Consider the following 18,570-nt stretch of genomic DNA (forward strand, 5'->3'; position numbering starts at 1 on the left):
TAAGCCAGGAACTCTTGGAGTCTGCCACCTTTGGGAAATCACTCATTTTATTTGGCCTCAATTTCCCCAATTGTTGCTAATGTTCTAGACCTGTGGTGTCCAATGTTCTCATGTGGCTATTTAAATTAAATTAATTAAAATTCAATAAAATTAGAAATCCAGTTCCTTAGCTGCACCAGTCACATTTCAAGTGGCTACTGGCTACCCCATTGGACAGCACAGGCACATAATGTGTCACCGTCACCAAGAGGTCCACTGGATGGTGCAGAAGCTCCAGTGAGGGCCACAACTGAGATTTCTATAGAAGTAGTTTGCCTAGTGCTTAAGAGCACAGGTTTGGGATTAGACAAGCCTGGATTCCACTCATAATTCTGTCATTTATATTAGCTGTGTGACCCTGGGCAAGTTCTTACCTTCTCTGAGCTTCAAGGCCCTCACTTGTCATATGGAGATAATAACATTCACAGGATAAATTGTAAAAATTAAATGAGATATGGTAAGGAAAGTGCTAACCTCAGATTTCAATACTTGTAGCCTTTATTCTTAGTAGTTCACGTGCATCGTGAGATAGGTCATTTTGCTCCAGTGAGAAATCTGAAAGCTGAAAGTGAGGGACTTGCCTGAGAGATGTGCACAGTGAAAGATGGACCTGATGCATTTAGGCATTTTGGAGTAAGATTTCCCATCTGACTGGCTTTCTTGGGCAAGTCAATTTGAGGCCTCTCATTTCTGAAAGGTAAATAGCACAGGTCAGGAATTTGGCAACATCAGCATCTGGGTAGAAACATCTGTGGCAGCAGAGCCAGCAACTTGGGATTTCTGCAGGACATCTAAGTGAATATGAAAAAATAAATAAACAAAAAATAAATAAATAACAATTAAAACTACCTTATAACTGTATAGCTGGTGTTCCTTTTTAAAATATCTGACTTTTAGATTAATTAACCACTCATTTATTAAATGTTCGCTTTAACATTTATCACATGCCTACTTCACATCAGTGGTATTTTTGGAATGCGCGTGTGGGTGAGGAATGGGAAGGTGGGTGGCTGGGTGAGTGGAACGGTGGGTTGGTGGGTAGGGAGGTAAACAGGTGGACGTCCATAGTTGGCGAAGGCCATGATGTAGGTGGCCTGGCCACTTGCTGACTTACAATACAAGGAGGTAGAATGACGGAAGCCACACCTGTCCACCTCTAGATGCTTAGGGTGGGATGAGAACACTGGCGAAGAGTCAGCATGTTACGGTTCAATGCCGTTGTGCACAGAAAAGCCAAAGTCTGAGAGGCAACAGTTTTTTGGAGAGAGAGAGAGAGAGAGATTTATTGGTCAGTCCAGACAAAGGAGGAGACCAGAGATAAGGCTCACATCGGCCTCCCAGAATTAAGACTTAGAGCCAATTTAAAGGATAATGGGAAGGAGAAACTATACTTAGTTATTAACTGCAATGCAGAAGCTTTGACTTAGAGTTCACTGAAACTAAGACGAATCAGCTCATCTTGAAACTAAGTTACCTGAGGACTGGGAAAGGAGAGAGTCGGCGGGTCTGACTGGGTGAGGTCTAGGTGCCTGGCCACGCCCCAATTACTAGGTGTCCCGCGTCTGAACACTGTCTGTGACGACCGGGCCTGTGCACCAAGGTTCTGGCCACTCGGCGGGGTTAGTAGTTCACTTGTTGGCTTTCTGCGCCTGCGCAAACCTCTCCGCCCCGTCTGATCTGGCTTGGTTGGTTGTGTCTGGGTCATTGTGAGGACGCCTACCGCTATCTCCTGAAAGGCAAAAAAAAGAGGAAAAAAAGAAAAATCTATCAGGGACTGGTTTCAGTGTTAAGGCCCAGTTTCAAGCAGACCTAGGTTTTGTTTTCTGGATTAATATGTATTGACCATGTGGCCCCTAGAATGCCATCATTTAACCTCTTCATGCCTCAGTATAATAGACGAGGACATCTGTAAAATGGGACTAATGATGTCTGTTTAGCCTATGTCACAGGTTTATACTGCGAATTAAATGAACTCATGCATGTGACGTGCTTTGTGACTATGGCCTTTCCTTCTACCAATCCCTGTCCTACACACCCCCTTCCCTCTGCCGCTGCCACTAGGTGATATGTTCCCTGAACACATATACACTGACTCTTTCATTTAGTACTTTTGCAAGTACTGTTTGCTTATCTAATATCATCGTCCTTTCTTCCTTCCTCACAGAAGCCCGAGAAGGAGCATGACCGATGGGAGCTACTGGTGACAGCCCCCTCCCCTGCCCTTAGGGAGCGACCAGTGACTTGGTCTTGACCAATGACATTTAAGGAGCAATTGGCTGAATTTATGTTTTCTTGGTGAAAAGAGATATGAAAGCTTATGTTTTCTTGGTAAAAATATCCTAACTCAACCTTTCCTTCTTCCTGCCTAGAAGTGGAAGTTACGGCTGGAACTGCAGCAGCCATAGTGAGATCGACAGGAGGGGGCGCCTTTTAGGGAGTCCCGTAGCAACCAGCAGAAATATCCCCAAAGTCACAGAGCCTGTTAACTAACACCAGTAATTACCTGACTCCAGGCCTTGACATACAAGAAAAAGAAAAGCCTTACATATTCAAGGCATTATTGTTTTCTGTTACTTGAAGCAGAATACAGTCCTGATTGACTCCGGCTCTAGCACCTGTGAGTAACTGGTCACCAGCAGGTGCTCAGAATGAAGGATTAGATGGTGCATGAATGAATAAATGAACCATCAGTCTTTATACCCTCCGTAACACTTACCTCACTCTGACATCTAACAGGCACATGATAAATATTTGCTGAATTAAATTGCAGAACCAAAAATTATCATTTGGCAGATTGAGGAAAGGGGACAGAAGTACTTCTCTGAAAAACCCAACTGCCCTTTTAAATAACACAACAACTGCCAGATCTTTGAGTTGAAGAAAATAAGAAATTGAGAACATCTAGTGCCCAAAAGCGGTGCTCCAATTTAGAAAGCCTAAAATAATACCACTCATCACTCTTGTCTCCTGGCAAAGTACAAACTAGTGGCTTGGAAAATTCCTCCAAGCTCGAGGGTAACACAGACATTAGCCTAAATAGGAAAAGCCCTTGTGTCCTGCTAGGCCGGCTTCCCAAAGAGGGTTTATTCCGGCTCGACAGAGTCCAGAAAATCACAGGGCGCCTAATTTAAAACAATCACTGTGGGAAATCAGAGGATATCGAAATGCTCAGCAGCAGAGTACATCCCTTGTGCAGACAGATCAGCTCCCTGCAGCCCCCAGCTGTCAGCACAGGGCATGAAGGGCTCCCCAAAGGAGAGGCTGGCATTGCCTCCTAATACCCCTCAGTCATCCTCCCTGCCTTCAGCAAGAGAGACTCAGGCCCTCCCAGCCCTCCATGGACATAGCTATGCAGATGGCCTTGCCTTCCCTCCAGGGAAGCATCCCCTCTTGTCCACTTTGTCCCCCAGCAAGAAACAGGGATGAGAAAAACACCGGGCAGATTACTGAACATGAATTATTAATTATTATTAGCATATGAAAATGCTCTCAGTGACAAGCACTGCCGAAATATTGCTCATGGCAGCCAGGCCCACGTGCAGAGTCAGCTAGACTCATATGCATGGAAACGAAGCATATGTTCAACCAGAGTAGCAGTGACTGTGGAGTGGCTGCTCTTCCCAGACACGGTGTTCACAATGTAATAGAGGCAGCAGAGTACGACTGTCAATCACAGGCTTTCGAATGAGACAGACAGGATTCTGAGTCTAGCCAACCGTCTATTATCTGGCTCCTTCTATGATCCTCAGTTGTCTTATCAATAAAATAGGTTTCATAATATTTAAGCCCCAAAGCTAGATGTGGCTATTAAATACAATAATGCAGATAAAATGCTTTGCAGAATGCTTAAGTATTTGCATAGATGATAAATATGCATACATGTGCACATCCATACTTACTCAGATGCCATTCTTTACAATACCCCACAGAAGAAGAAACTGAGGCTTGCAGAGGAAATATGCAAACTACCAGAGCTTGAGCTGCAGCCCAGACTCCCTGCCGTCACAGTCTGTGTTCTGTCTCTGGGCCTTTCTCAAGAAGTTGGGAGTTCAGCAGACCAGCACACAGGAAAAATGTCTCAGAGACGCCCTGCTGCTGCTCTTGGAAACAATAGAAAGTCTCTTCCCAGTGCCTTCCCCTTTCCTCCCTTGTTGCCAGCCCCAGCCTTAGTTCTGGATGACACCTGAGCCTAGGATTCACTTGCCTCTCCTGGGGGTCCTCAGGGATAAGGAGCTGGCTGAGCCAGATCAAGTGGAAATTAAAAAGCGCCTCGGGACTGCAGGCCCAAGCTTCATTAAGACCTAATGAAAACCTACCACGAAGCTGAGCACAGGCGCTTATGAGCTTTTTTTCTCTTTCCTTTGGGGCAGCCTTTTATATGATTCCATGTCTGGAAAGCCGATAGCAAACGTAACCAGAGGCAGAGGCTGGAGCCAGCAGCCTTGGACAACTGCAGTCATACCTTCCAAGCCCCAGATGGGCTGTGTGGTCTGGTGTGCGTGCTTGCGGTCAGGCTGGTCCTTAAAAGGGCAGATCACAGGTCAGCGGGGCAAAGGTCACATCTGAGCTGCTGGTGAGTGGTTATCACCTATCAAACAACAGGGTCAGCAGCTCAGACTGTGAACAGGGAGATGAGTGGGATGAAGAGAGAGGTAGCAAGGATCTAATATTTATTATGCACCAAGCGTCTACGTAAGCGCATGAGTAATGGTCACTCCACCCCCTCCCGACCGCCATAACCCTCCCACTGAAAGAAGTCTGAACACCTCGAAGATCTGTAGACCAAGGAGCCCAGGATAGTGGGCACAGTGGGCATTGACGGCTGTGTACTGTCCCTGTCACCTCTGATATTGGCATCTTGATTTCCTTTTGGGAAATTGCTTCTCTCCCATGATATATAGTCTGGTATAGCCAAGAAGCAGAGGTCAGCTCCCCCACAACAGAACGTGACTCTTGAGCAGTGACAAGGAACATGAGGATAGCATCTGCTCATTTATTCTAACAGCACTCTGGTGGGACTATCAAAATTAATGCTACCCAGACTTGAGTTTCTTTTTGGCCTTCCCCCTACCCCTTTGGCATTCCTAGCATTCCTTGGAGCTCCTGCTCCTCCAAATCATTATTAGTGATGGCAAAAGCATCTAATTATTATATGTTACGGCCCATGGTCACCTAGAATCACACAGTCGCTGTATTAGCTAGGCTGCTGCTAATACAGACAACATAAATGCTGGGGAAGAATTCCAGGACAGCAGGCCAGGTGGCTACAATGGACATGGACTTGGACAGAGCAAGACCACAATGTTTATGACAAGGAAGATTGGGGAAGAAATATGTAGGACAGAAATTATACACTGGGCCAGAGTATCGAAATATTTGTATTCAATGTAAATGCCTCCCAAAAGGCTCCCACTACGAAGGCTGCACTTAATAAGCAGGTGGACAGACTGACCCTTTCTTCAATCTCATTCCCCTTCCTCTGCAAATACCCAAGTCTGACAAAAGGACTTGGTGAGCAAAATGGCAACCATGGTCCTGAGGATGGAGGCTAAGAACAGGCTCAGCAATATGGACTTCCTGTCACCAAGGCACTCCGATAAGCTGCTGTCCCTCTAGACCGACCAGTCTACTGACATCAGTAACCAACCTTGGACATGAGGGAACACCGATATAATAACACACACCTGGGAGGTCATCTGCTACCTGGTGGCAGGTTAATTACCCTGGGCCCTTCCTGTAATGGAGGGCTCTGCAATTTTTCCAGTTGGAGTAGACCATTATTCTGGGTTTGATTTTGCTTCTGCTTCCTGGCCTGTCAGGCCTCTGCCAGCACTGTCATCTGTCAAGTTACTGAATACATTATTCACTGTCTCATACAACATTGCTTCTGACCAAAGAATGTACTCCCCAGGCAGAGAAGAAAGGCAATGAGCTGATGCCCATGCAATCCACTATTATCATGAATCCTATCACCCAGAAGCATCTGACTTCACAGATTGGCAGAATGGCTTGCTGATGGCTCAATTACAGTGCCAGCTGGAAGACAATACCTTCAAAATTCTGAAGGCTATGCACCAGGGTCCAGAATATGGTGTTGTTTCCCCCAGAGCTGGAGTCCAGTGGTCCAACACCAGTAAGAGGAAAGTGAGGAGGGCATCTCTCATTAACATACCTAATGGCCACTTCTACATATTTTACTTCCTGGACCCATTAGGAAAGAGAAAAGAGAATTGGAAGCTGAGACAGGCCCCTGGATACTTCCTGCTATTCATTACCCTGTTGGCTGGGTGACTGACTGAAGCATCAAGGAGAAATTGGGCTGCTATTACACAGTAAGGAGTAGGAAAACTACAGCTGGAACTCGGGATACTGGGGACAGTCATGCCACCCTGACCTGTGGTAAAGGTGAATGGGAGATGACAGCAGCCCTGCACAGACAGGTAGACCAGGGCTCAGAGCCTTTAGGATGCAGGTTTGGGTCATCCTAACCTGCCTGAGAGCCCTAAACCCCATTGACTTAAGTGTTGGGAAAAGGAGAGGGAAAGTGGAATAGGTACGGGAAGAAGGAAGCATTACAGATTGGTGGAACCCCCGCTATGGCTCCATGAGCAGTTCAAGCATTCATTCATTCATTCATTCATTCATTCATTCATTCACTCACTCATTCCACAAATATTTATTGAGCGCCTCCTACGTGCCAAGCACTGTCTGGACATAAGGAACAAAGCCATGAATAAAACAGACAAAAGTTCTCTTTCTTCCTGGAGTTTGTGCAGACAATAAACCACATAAATAAATGAAATATATATTACTCTAGAAGGTTATAAGGAATACAGGGGGAAATAAAGGCAGAGGAAGAGAACTAGGTATTGGAAAAGGACATAAACCATGTGGTCAGGGCTAGTCTCCGGAGAAGGTGACATTTGAAAAAAAAAGAACATGAAGCCCTTGCAAGGGAGCAAGTCATATGGATGTTCCCGAGTAGAAGGGCACACATCCTGCGGTGAGGACAAGGTAGCCATATTGGAGGTGTAGTGAAGAGGTCGGGGTAATGAGTAGAGTGAGTGGGAGGGATAGGGTCATGCTCAGGGAGTCGCGAGCACCAAACGTGGGTACCCTGCAGGCGTGATGAGGGGTGTGCTTTCTAGCCGCCAAGTGCTGGAAGCCATATGGCGGTTAGGGCAGGATGGCATGTGTTGACCTGACAGCCTTGTAACAGGTTCCCTGTGGCTGCTGTGCTGAGAATCTACTGTAGCAGGGCAAGAGAAGGAGCCCAGGTGAGTTAGGCGGCCGTGGCCACAACCCCACCCAGCAAGAGCCGAGGTGCTTGCATCAGCGTTATAAACAAGGAGGGCTGTGGTGTGCTGGATTCAGGATGTAGTTGGAAAGTAAAACCAATGAGACTCGCTGACAGGTTTGATATATAGCGTGAGGGGGTCAGGGGTGTCCTCAAGGTTTCTGAACTAAGCCACAGAGATGGGAAGATTGTGTATGTTTTAGGGGAAGATCAAGAGCTCACTTTGGACAGTAAAGGTAGACACATACAGACATACAGTGGAGATAGAGGGGCAGGCGGATATGAATGAGGTGTGTGGCCAATGTGAAATACACACTTTTGTCCTTTAATTAATTTTCCCTTTCTTTCCCCTTCTTTTTGCCTCACATGGTATGTAGGCAGAGTGGGCGTTAGTTTAATTAACTGTCTACTTCCTAGACTGCAAAATATCCAGACGGGCTCACACAGAAGTGAGGCAAAGTAAATATCAAACAGACATTCTGGACGTGGAGCTGGTGGCATGATTGATAGGAGTTTAATTTGCTCCTTTTTGGTAAAGAGGTGGGAGTGTTTTCAGTTGTACTTAGAATATTGAATTACGCTAAGTGAAGGTATTTGGAGAAATATATGTAGGGGAAAAAGTGTGGCTATAGATGTTGCCTTGTGGTGGACAATTGTTAGATTCTGGCTTTGAAGCACCCATTCCACCTTCCTCTCTGCTCCTTCGGGGAAGAACCTTTTCCAAGTTAGGACCTCAGGTCTCTCTTTTGTAATGAGGAAAATGAAAGTCAGTGCCTGGGGCCTCATCCCAGGTCTGCAGCTTTTAACTTGGGAAACCTTGGACCAACCTCTCAACCTGTATCTTGAAAACGAGGATTGTGACACTTGGGTGAGACTCATCTGCCACTTATTGACCCTGATCTATCTGAGGAGCATTTCTCTTTATCCTTTTTTCCCTAATGGGCAGAGCTCTCAGCCCTGAACCTGGTCAATTTGACTGCCCTTTTGTCCTAGTTTCAACAGAATTTTTCCATACAACCAACATAGCAGGATCAAACCCTGACTGCTGTTCTTTATTCACCTTCTTGGAAGGGTCCCAGGTTGAATGGAGACCGGCAGGCAAAAGTGTCTCCCAGGAAAGAGGCAGGCTGGGCAGACAAATATCCCGACACCTCTAAAACCCAGACTATTATGAAAGCAAAGTAAGTGTGAGGTAGGTATTAGGAGCCAAAGAATGACAGAAGGGCTCAGAGATCTGGGGAGAACGAATTAGATATTCAGGACAATGGGCTCATGGGAGGACTCTGAGGACCCCAGAGGCAGAAGCTGGGAGATGTGGCTCCTGGCTGACCTTGTCGCCCTTCTCTACACCAAGTCGCGAGTCATGTGGATAATCTGGATCCATTAAATGCCTGCAGACACAATAAACACCCGTTGTCTCCACTTGAATGGCTCTACTGGGTCTGTGATTTTGACAGCACTCCGTTGGTAAGTACCGTGCAGCCAGAAGCTGCAGGAGCTGCCCACCCCTGCGCAGACCTTTCCGAATGGAGAGCTTTGGAATCTTGGCACCCACCGCTGCGAGACCATCTTTCCCATCCCTGTGCTGTACTGGCCTAGCACAAGGCCACCCTCACTGCCCCCTTCTTCATCACCTTGGCAATGAACCATTGCTGTCAATTTCCTGTCCAGAGTGACTTTCAGAGACACGCCAGGGAGCATTTTATTGAAGTTGGGAAATTGGAAAGCATCTCAATTTCTCTTGCACCAAGATTTTATTATTTTCTTTGAAGTGACTTTTCAAATACTGCAGACAAGTCTACGCTCAAATGGACGTATTGAAATGCATGTAAAAATCAAAAAGAGGTTTTTTGGTTGTCTACTGTTTTGTATCCTCCATGCCCTTGCCTGCCTGTTTGCGTTTGTTAATGGAAAGATTACCTCTGCACACCCTCAAGCAAATGGCCAAACAGAGCACCAAAATCCCAGGGAAAAACTACTTGGAGATTGATAAGTCCTATTTCATTCACCAATTTTAGCCATTTATCCTTTGGAGACAGTAATCACCTTATAAGACACTGCTTATTTTTCTATATGTTCTATGATGAGCATGTATTACATTTATAATAAAATAAAACACGTTATTTTGATTACACACTATAGACCTCAACTATGTAGAAAGGAATAATAATAATAAATAATTATAAATTATCTTGGACTTGGAGGTGACGTTTTAGGTCATTAAGAATACTTCCATAGCACCATGCCAGATAAGCATCCTTTCAAGGGAAACTCTAGTAATCAGAGCCAGGAGAGTTTTCCTTTGCTGTTACCAGCCTTCTGGGTCTAATTAGAAAATGTTCCAGGACAAGGTTAGGCCCAGAGTTCCTTCCCGGTGTTGGTGTTCTCTAACCCTCTGTAATGCAGGATCTCAACTCCCGCTCCCCACACAAGAACACAGGGTATGATGAGGCCAAAAAGGAACACCAATGGAGCCATAGACAGGGGAGTCACACCACTATATTCTCGATGGTGGCTGGTCGAGACACAAAAGCAAACATACCGCCAGCAAACTGGGGTCTTCCTGCACCCCAGTCTCTCTGGCGGCTGGGTGAGACACAGGAAGTAGGATCCACACGCTCTGCAATCCGCCATCTGTGCTTGCTAACCCCACTTGCTAGTCAAAATCCGCCATCTGCTTCTCTGCCAACCAACCCACTAGCGTAGCTATGGCAGTTAAATTAGTGGCCAATGGCTAAATGGTTATAGTTGATGGCCACCCAGCCACAGAGGATGGTCATCTGATTGCAGCTGATGGCCATCTAATAACTGAGCCAGCACCTTTCCACGTGAGGCCGAGAGCCTGGAAACTGCTCTCTTGGGCTCTGTCCCCACACCCCCACTGCCTGGTATGCTGAGGGACACCAGAGGGGAGCCAAGCTAGGTCCAGGTCTGACAAGCTGGAATGCCACTCAGCAGCCTTGGCCTCAGTGTCCAGTGGCACTTGGAAGAAAAGCACCTGGACCTAGACCTGGGATGGGTAAGCCCTGTCACTTGTATAGCCTGGAAGTCAGAGCTCTTCCTACTCACCTGGCCTGTCTGGAATCAGCAGGCCAAAGCACTCACCTCTGCTTGAATCCTGCTCTATTTCCCCCAGTTGCCCTGTCTCATGCCCCAGTCTTTTTCTGGTCTCTGAGCCCTTCCCAGAATGTCAACCCACCAAAACACAATCTCCAATCCCACTTAGCTATTGGAGACTTTGCAGCTCAACCCAGGTCCATTCCTGGACGCTTACCGGATCTGGCTGTGAATGGAGAGAACTGGCCCAGTAGATGAACTCCACCTGATCTCTCAAGCACGTCATGCTCCCTCTCATTGAAGGTGGATCAGATGCTGCTGATACAGGTGTCTGTCTGCTCAACCACACCTGAGCCTATGATCACCTTTGAACACCATGTTCAACCTCTGGGGCAAAATTCAGATACTGGCTCAGTCTCTGTGACTTCTGCTTGCAGCTTAGTGATCAATTTTAGGTGTTCCTCCTCCCCACTGACTCTGATGGAGTCACCATTTCCAGTGTGCCTCACACATGAGGCCTCTCAGATATGCGCAGACAAAATCTGATCCTGCCTGGTCAGCAGCTGTATGGTTATGAACCCAGACGCCGGCATTCAGTGTATCTCACGTCCCATGGATGTACACATAGGCAGCAATCACTCAAAGATCTCATGTAGGGCTCGTTACCAACAATTCCACACCTGACCTCTGCCCAAGAATAACACACAGCCTCTGTTGAGATTGGAAGGGGAACTGTTCCATCTCCAGCCAGGACATCAAAAGCCAACAGTTGTTTGAGGCCTTGTGTTGCCATCAAACTGTGACTCGACCCCCCCGTCATCATTTCTTGACAAGTCAACTTTTCAGGGCTGGGCTTGCTACCGTTCCCCGCTATGTGGGAAACTCCATTCCACACAAGAAGTGAAGCTACTCTACTCCTCAGGGTCCTTTGGTCCCCTAGTAAACACATCCAGCTCACAGAAGCAGAACAGGACAAAGCGTAGAAACCCTTAGTCACTGGGAGATGGTTCACATAATGCTGGTTTTTTACATAAGGCAGCTGAGATGGCAACATGTCAGGAAATTCCGCACAGTCTTCTCCAGCTCTGAAGCTAGATGAAGTACAATGTCCTTGGGAAGGAGAAGAACTTGCATTCATTCTCTGAAGGAAGACGACAATTAAAGTCTCTGTGGAGTCGACATTTTTCACACTTTCCACAGCAAGTGTATTTTATTAAAAGAGAACTAGAACTTGGCTGTCAGCTGAGTTAATACACAGGCTTGGAAGATGCAATCCACCATGACGGATCTGATGAGCCAGCCTGGTGGAGTCAGGAGACCAGCAGGATATGTTTCAGGGGAGCAGAGCCACTAAACACTACCACCTACCACCTCAGCGTCCACGATGCCTCCACACACATGCACTCACAATTGAAACCAGACATTATCTGGTAAGTAAAATGCTTTTAAAGTGAATACTTTATATTATTATCTCTATCTACCCAGTTTATCTGCTTGGTCTTTGTGATAAAATCTCAACCTTTATTTCTATCTAATAGATCTCCTCTAATCTAATCCATAGTGTCTTAAGTTAGTGGAGAGCTAGTGAAAAGCCATGTGAAATAATATGGTGAAAAACATCTACTCAAACTCATGAGCTAAATATTGTCTCAAGCAGGAAGATCATACTTCACAGGCGAGCATTCAACTTGCTCCATAATCTGACCCCATATGGAAGACCATGGCTTCCATGACTTGTGCTTTGAGGCATCCATTATTTTATTGTTCCCCACCCCTCTTATTTTATGCTTCATATTTTATCCCCAACACCATTTTGTTCCTCACAAATGCTCCTTCCGAAGTCCAAAATGTGGTTCTAGAAGTGACATTCATATTCTTACAAGATCTATGTTCTTATAAGATTCCTCCCACTTCTGCTCACAGCAGTTGGTAGTTGATACTCAACCTGAACTGGGCACTTGCAGTGGATTTTAGAACTTGAACCAGCACCTGGGAGGTATGTTAACAGGAGAGCTGGTATCATGCTTCCCAGCAGGAAGGCAAAGACAGTCTAGGAGAATGAAAGTGACGAGCTGAGAGAATCAGATGCCTGGTAACAGTGAGTTCTGACGATTTTCAAGCCACTTGGCCCATTCATCTTTACAACTGGTTATACCTTTGTCTGTTATACAATTTTGTGAGCCTAACTCTTCATTTCGATTTTTGCCTAAGCTATGGCATGTTGATTTATCTGTCACAGGCAACCAAAGTAGTTTTAATTTAACACATATGATATGTGCTTTTCCAACCCATTTGCCTGCCTCTGTAGGTGCTGTTTTCTCTGGGAATTGATTCCCTCATCTCAAACTCACAAAATCCTACCTTTCTTTCAAGACCAAGCTTAAATGCCAAAGCCTTAATTTAAAATGGTAGCCAATATTCACAGCTGAAGTGATCACACTGTCTTCTGCTCTGCTGCACTCACTACTTCTTTATGGCAGTTATATTTCCCCTATAATAAAGCTTTATATGTGCTCACCTGATCTTACCTCTTAACCTTCATTAATGGTAAAGCGTCCTAAGGGCAGAGATCATGTGATCATTTGTTTGCTGTTTCCCATAATACCCAGCACTGGAGTGGCACGTGAGAAACAATACTCGTTTAGCTTTTTCCTGAGTTGTATCTGCATCAGATTCCTTCATACCAAGGGAGCAGAGTTCTGGAAATAGTTAAGTTTCCTAACCAAGCAAAGTCTGTCTAACAACACTGTTGTAAGCACAAGTTCCAAGCCCCTGGAAGAGGACTTTACCCACAGCAGGGCTGCTCAACACACAGCCCCTCTTCTCAGTTTCTGCTCGAAGCAAGTATGCGAGCACACCATTTCTGCAACATTTCATCGCGAGCCACTAAGAGCTCTCCAGATAACGTCACTGGGGAGCCATCCTAATAGTATTCCTCTCTGAATTTGGGGCCACAATCATGAGACAGGATCAACCTAAGACAGGAAAACTCACAAAAACCATCAATCTGCAGTAGTTGCTTCCCTAAGAGATCTCAAGATTCCATAGCCAGAAAGAAGAATAGTGCAAATTAAACATACCCCATGCTTTCACTCATGTTGTTGGCTATTCTTGGAATGGCCTATTCCAACCCCTCTTCCCTGAGTATTGAAATCTTTCTTATCTTTCAGGATATTCCTCAAAACCCAAGTCTCTCCTCAGTGTTCCCTCTGACCCAACCACTGGGGGCACTTTCACCCTCTTCTGCCCCCCCTCAGCACTCACTTCCTTCCCTCCTGTAGCTCTTACCGATTAAGAGCGTGCATCCTGCTTTGCTTTCTATTTGCACTGCCCAAGTCTGTCTTCCCCACTAATGCACAGGCTGGAGTTTGTTCTTTTCAGTGGCCTATTTCCCAGCGTGGAGCCTGGCACAGATTAGGTGCTCAATCAATATTTACTGCTGGCATCACCCGTAATTAGATGATGACAATAGGAAATATTTATCTTCTTGCATCTAGGTAAAACTGAACCTGATTAAGTAAGTCAGATAGGTGCCTGGGCAACTGCTGCCACGTTCCAGTGGAGCGAATATCCGTGACTTACCTCAGTAAACACTTGTAGCACCAGTGTAGTTTGCTCAGTGGTGATAAATACATTTGTATTATCATTTTGTCTTTCATCTGCTGTTTGTTTTGCTGTGCTGGATTACAGTGCAGATAGATATTATTACCCTTTTTTTTCTAATCTTCACTGCATCTAACATAAGATAAGGAGAGTGGACAAGTAATAAATGATTGACCAATTGATTGACTTAGTTAAACATCTCCTCAGCTTTCACTGACTGCCACAGATATATATATACAAGAACACAAGGGTTCTCAGTCCACTAGGGAGACGTTGCAATATATTACAGTTTGTTGTTTATGAATGTGAATCACAATGGACACCTTTACCAGGCCAACATGGGAACAAAAAAGGGGTGAGGAATTCTGCCCCAGGAAGGGTTTCACAGAGGAGAGGCCATTTGGGTGCATTTTGCAAGTACATTGGCCAACCAGAGGAGAAAATACTTTAGGCTGATGGTCTCCTGTGAAAATGTCATCATTTCATACCTAAACACAGCATGGCTGTGTTTGCCTGGCAAAAGCAACCCATATGATGTGTTACATGCTACTTGAGTGGGTCCCAACCCTGCTTACAGCATGATGGAGTGAAGACAGCCTCCTACAAAGCATCAGACAGGATGCTGGGTTCTAGTCCCAGCATTACAACTGCAAGAAAGTCTCATCCCCTTTCTGTGCTTTAGTTTCCTCATCTGTGAAATAGGTATGATTATCTCATTCAAATGAAATTTCAAGTAGGAAAGTATTTTGAGACTATATTATAGTCCCTACGTAGGTTCCTTCTTTCATTTGCTCTGGTGCAAATGCTCTACTGTTATCGAGGATTTATCACGATCTATTGCTCTAGTCTCACTTTATTCCTCTCCTTCAAAGAACTCATTGCTGTGATGTTGAAAGAAAAACTACAGTCCCACTGCTAACTCAAGGAGAAGTAGCCAGAGCAATAGTATGGAAGAAGCAGTTAAAATATAAAATAATAGCAAGGGGCTGAAATTGCCCCTGACTGCCCATTGCTGCTCGGGTTTTTATAGTCCATTAACATCTACAATCAGTGTAATGTTTATGCATTATTGGGGAGATAAATTGCATAATTTTCATTTTGCAATTTAAATGTAATTATGATCTTACTAATGACTAAAACCTGAATTTGCTACACTATCAGTTTTTCTAACCCTTGCCAAAATTATAGGTAATTACTTAAGGCTTACGATAATTATAAGTCCATCTCTTAAATAATTAATGTGCACTTTCATGGTACAAAACAGCTAGTAATCAAACGACCTCTGCTTACACTGCAAACCCGTGCAATTAGGACTATTGTGTAGGTCTGTGGAATTATACCCATTTGCAAGAGTCCCTTCAGTTGACAAAGCTGAAACACAGGGTTACTGTGTTTTATAGCATCAAATAAAGGAGAATTCCCCTGCTGCCACAGGGCTAGGAAAAGAAAGGGATCCACAGAGTGGCGTAAATTCAGTATTAATCTACGCATATGCAGGGCTATTGTAGCTGGTGGGAGCTGGGCTGAGTAGGGGCGGAACATGAGGAAGGTTTTCAGCACTGGACTTGAAGAAATGGGGAATCATGCTGTTTTCACAAAGGATTTAGTGTGGGGTTTGGGGGTTATCACCTGCCTTTTGGTCTCTCTTTTCTTCTTTAGGGAACATGCCAGTGCCATCACATAACAAACATAGAACATGGTGCTGGTCTTCAAAGACACGGGGATACAAAGGGTGAGGTTTTTGCCCTTGAGGGATTAACCCGTTGATGTGTGGTATGAGGTAGCAAACGGAAAATTAAAATATACTCTGATCAGGGCTATGATAGTCCACAAAGTACTGGGAGGTATGAAAGTGCTGAGCCATGAATAGTGCTTTTCACTATTTATTATTCTACCCACAAAGAGCTTTGAAAGGTTTCTGAGACTGGAGTGATCCAGTAAGGAGCAATCCAGGGACACCCCCCCCGCCCCCATTCGCACACTTGCCCCAGGGTTATGGCTCATGGTGAGTCAGAGCAATGATGGGCACCTCTTAGTCACAATGCTAAGTGTTCTTGATTTAGGAAATACTGGAAAACAAGTTGGTGGAGCTGTCTCCTTCTCAACATTCCGCATTCATTATTTCCCTCAGCTCTTTCTCTCCTACTCAGGTTCAGCTCCACTCCTGTCTCCTCCAACAAGTCTACTCCAAATATTACAGAGCCCCTTGACTTCTTCCTCTTCACACAACATGTAAGCTTATTTAAAGGATGTTGTGATTGTTAACTTTATCTGTCAACTTGGTTGGGTTATGGTGCCCAGATATGTGGTCAAACATTGTTCCCTATGTTTCTGTGAGGGAGTTATTGGATGAGATTAACATTTAAATCAGTGGACTTTGAAAAGCAGATTGCCCTCCCTAATGTGGGTGGACCTCTTCCAATCACTTGAAGACCTTAATAAAACAAAGACTGACCTCCCCAAAAGAAGAGGAAATTCTGAAGCAGATTGCCTTTGGACATGAACTGCAACAGCAGCTGCTCCCTGTGTCTCCAGCCTGCCAGCCTGCAGAGTTGGACTTACCAGACTCAATAATAGTATGTCAATTCCTTAAAATCAATCAATCAATCTATACACCCCCCCCTTATATATACAGGAGTGCCAAAAAAAGTATAGAAGTGGACACTTTGGTCAATGTTGCTTAAGCAGTAGTTTGCTGTTATCAGAAGTGTCTGGACGCTGATGGTAACCACTTGAGCACCTCTTGAAATTGCAGAAGTCAAACATGACTTGTATTCATCTTTTGTTATCGGTATATATTGAGCATTACAATTTTAATACAGTTTCCCCTTCTTAAAATGTGTATGCATTTTGTGGCACCCTCTGTATATGTACTATATTATTTACCAATATTATATTATTGCTATTTGTATATACTTTATTATTATATTAATATAGTATTGATTTTATATTACATATGTAATTATATACTCACACACATCATACTGGTTCTGTTTCTCTGAAGAACCCTGACTAATACAGGTGTCTCAATTTAATGTCAGTAAACTTGACTACTGCTCTGGGAAGAATTTAGGCCCTACAACTCTAAGGCCTTGCCCTTAGCTAGGCAAATTTCCAGCCCTTCAGTTATGACTCTAATATAGGCTTAGAATGATCTCATCTCAGGGGTGTACACTCTGGGAAACCAAAATCCTTTTAGGGCTCAAAAACTTGGGTTGAATAAGCAACCAAGTCATTTGGGGAATAGTGAGAAAACATGAGGCAGAAAGCCCCACACAGGTCCTGCCCAGTGGAGGTAGGCTTCCTGTATGTTTGCTCTTACAGAACTAAAGCATTTTTCCATTGTAGCACTCATCATAATGTGTCGAGTTTTAAGTGTAATATTTGTCTCGTATCTGTCTCCCAGTGAGGCTATAAATCTCTACGAGTGTAGGGACCAGCCATATCTCTAGTCAGCTCAATGATTCAATAAATAGATGCTGTCTAAATGCCTAATCAATTCTGTCAAAATGGTTAGGCTGAAGATCTGCGACAAGATTTCTTTTTAATGATCCGAGTCAAGGCATCAACCTACTTCTACCACCATTACAATTTCCCTCCACCCAAACCACTAAAATTTCAGCCAATCTGGCTTTACGAAAGAAAAACCCGAACTTTGGATCAAGAAGAGACCATCCTCTTCACCAGCCCATCTGTTCTGCTTTATCTCCTGCTCATCTATATTCTTGTCTCTTAGCAACGGGCTGGGTAGAGTCCAGTTCATAGGGGACATTCTGTCGGAGCAGAAGTGACCTGAGTCAGAAGTGACTCACAATTCTGTATGTGAGGGACACAGTTCCTGAACAACTGCTGATCACATCTTCTCCCTGGAATAAACAACCTTAAGAAGAAATAGTGGGGGTAGCTGTCCAGTGAGGTGAGGTTTGGGGGTCCCGGCTGCACTTCTCTCTTCTTCCTCCACGACAAATGCATTTCAAATTAGTTATTAAGGTGCACCTCTTCTCCATGCCAGAGTGGGGCAGAAGAAACATATGTACACATTTCTGCCCATTTCCTCTTTTTAGAATTTTCTATCTTTCAGTTTGTGATTTAAGTATCATGTGTGCCAGAGGGGTTGGTGGGAAGTTGTTTAGTTCCCTTCCCCTTTGAATTTCAGTTAGAATTTCTTCTTTCACATTCTCATACGTAGCTGATTCAGGTGCAGTCTGACCAGAGAGGGCAATTGTAAACGAGTAATGTTACTTTTTGTTTCTTATTATCCTGGCAATGCATCCTTCAATGGCAAGGAAGGCATCTGTTCAGAAAGTGAAAACTGGTCAAGAGCAACCAGGGTCAATCCGTATGAGTCCCCTTTTCAGGCACGGGAACCCCAAACATGGCCTGACATTTAAGAGGGCCCTGTGCTTAGCTTACATTAAAAAGTAAAATGAGAAAAACCTCCTTTTTTGGGATACCTAACTTGAGAAGCAACCATGCCATCTGAAACAAAGAAAGTAGAATCTAGGATCCTGGATAAAAGTGACGGATTGTGAGACCCAAACATGGGGCCCCGTACCTGTGCTTCACTTTCCTCA

This window comes from Rhinolophus sinicus, linkage group LG03 (assembly GCF_036562045.2).
Source record: "Rhinolophus sinicus isolate RSC01 linkage group LG03, ASM3656204v1, whole genome shotgun sequence".
Taxonomy (NCBI): domain Eukaryota; kingdom Metazoa; phylum Chordata; class Mammalia; order Chiroptera; family Rhinolophidae; genus Rhinolophus; species Rhinolophus sinicus.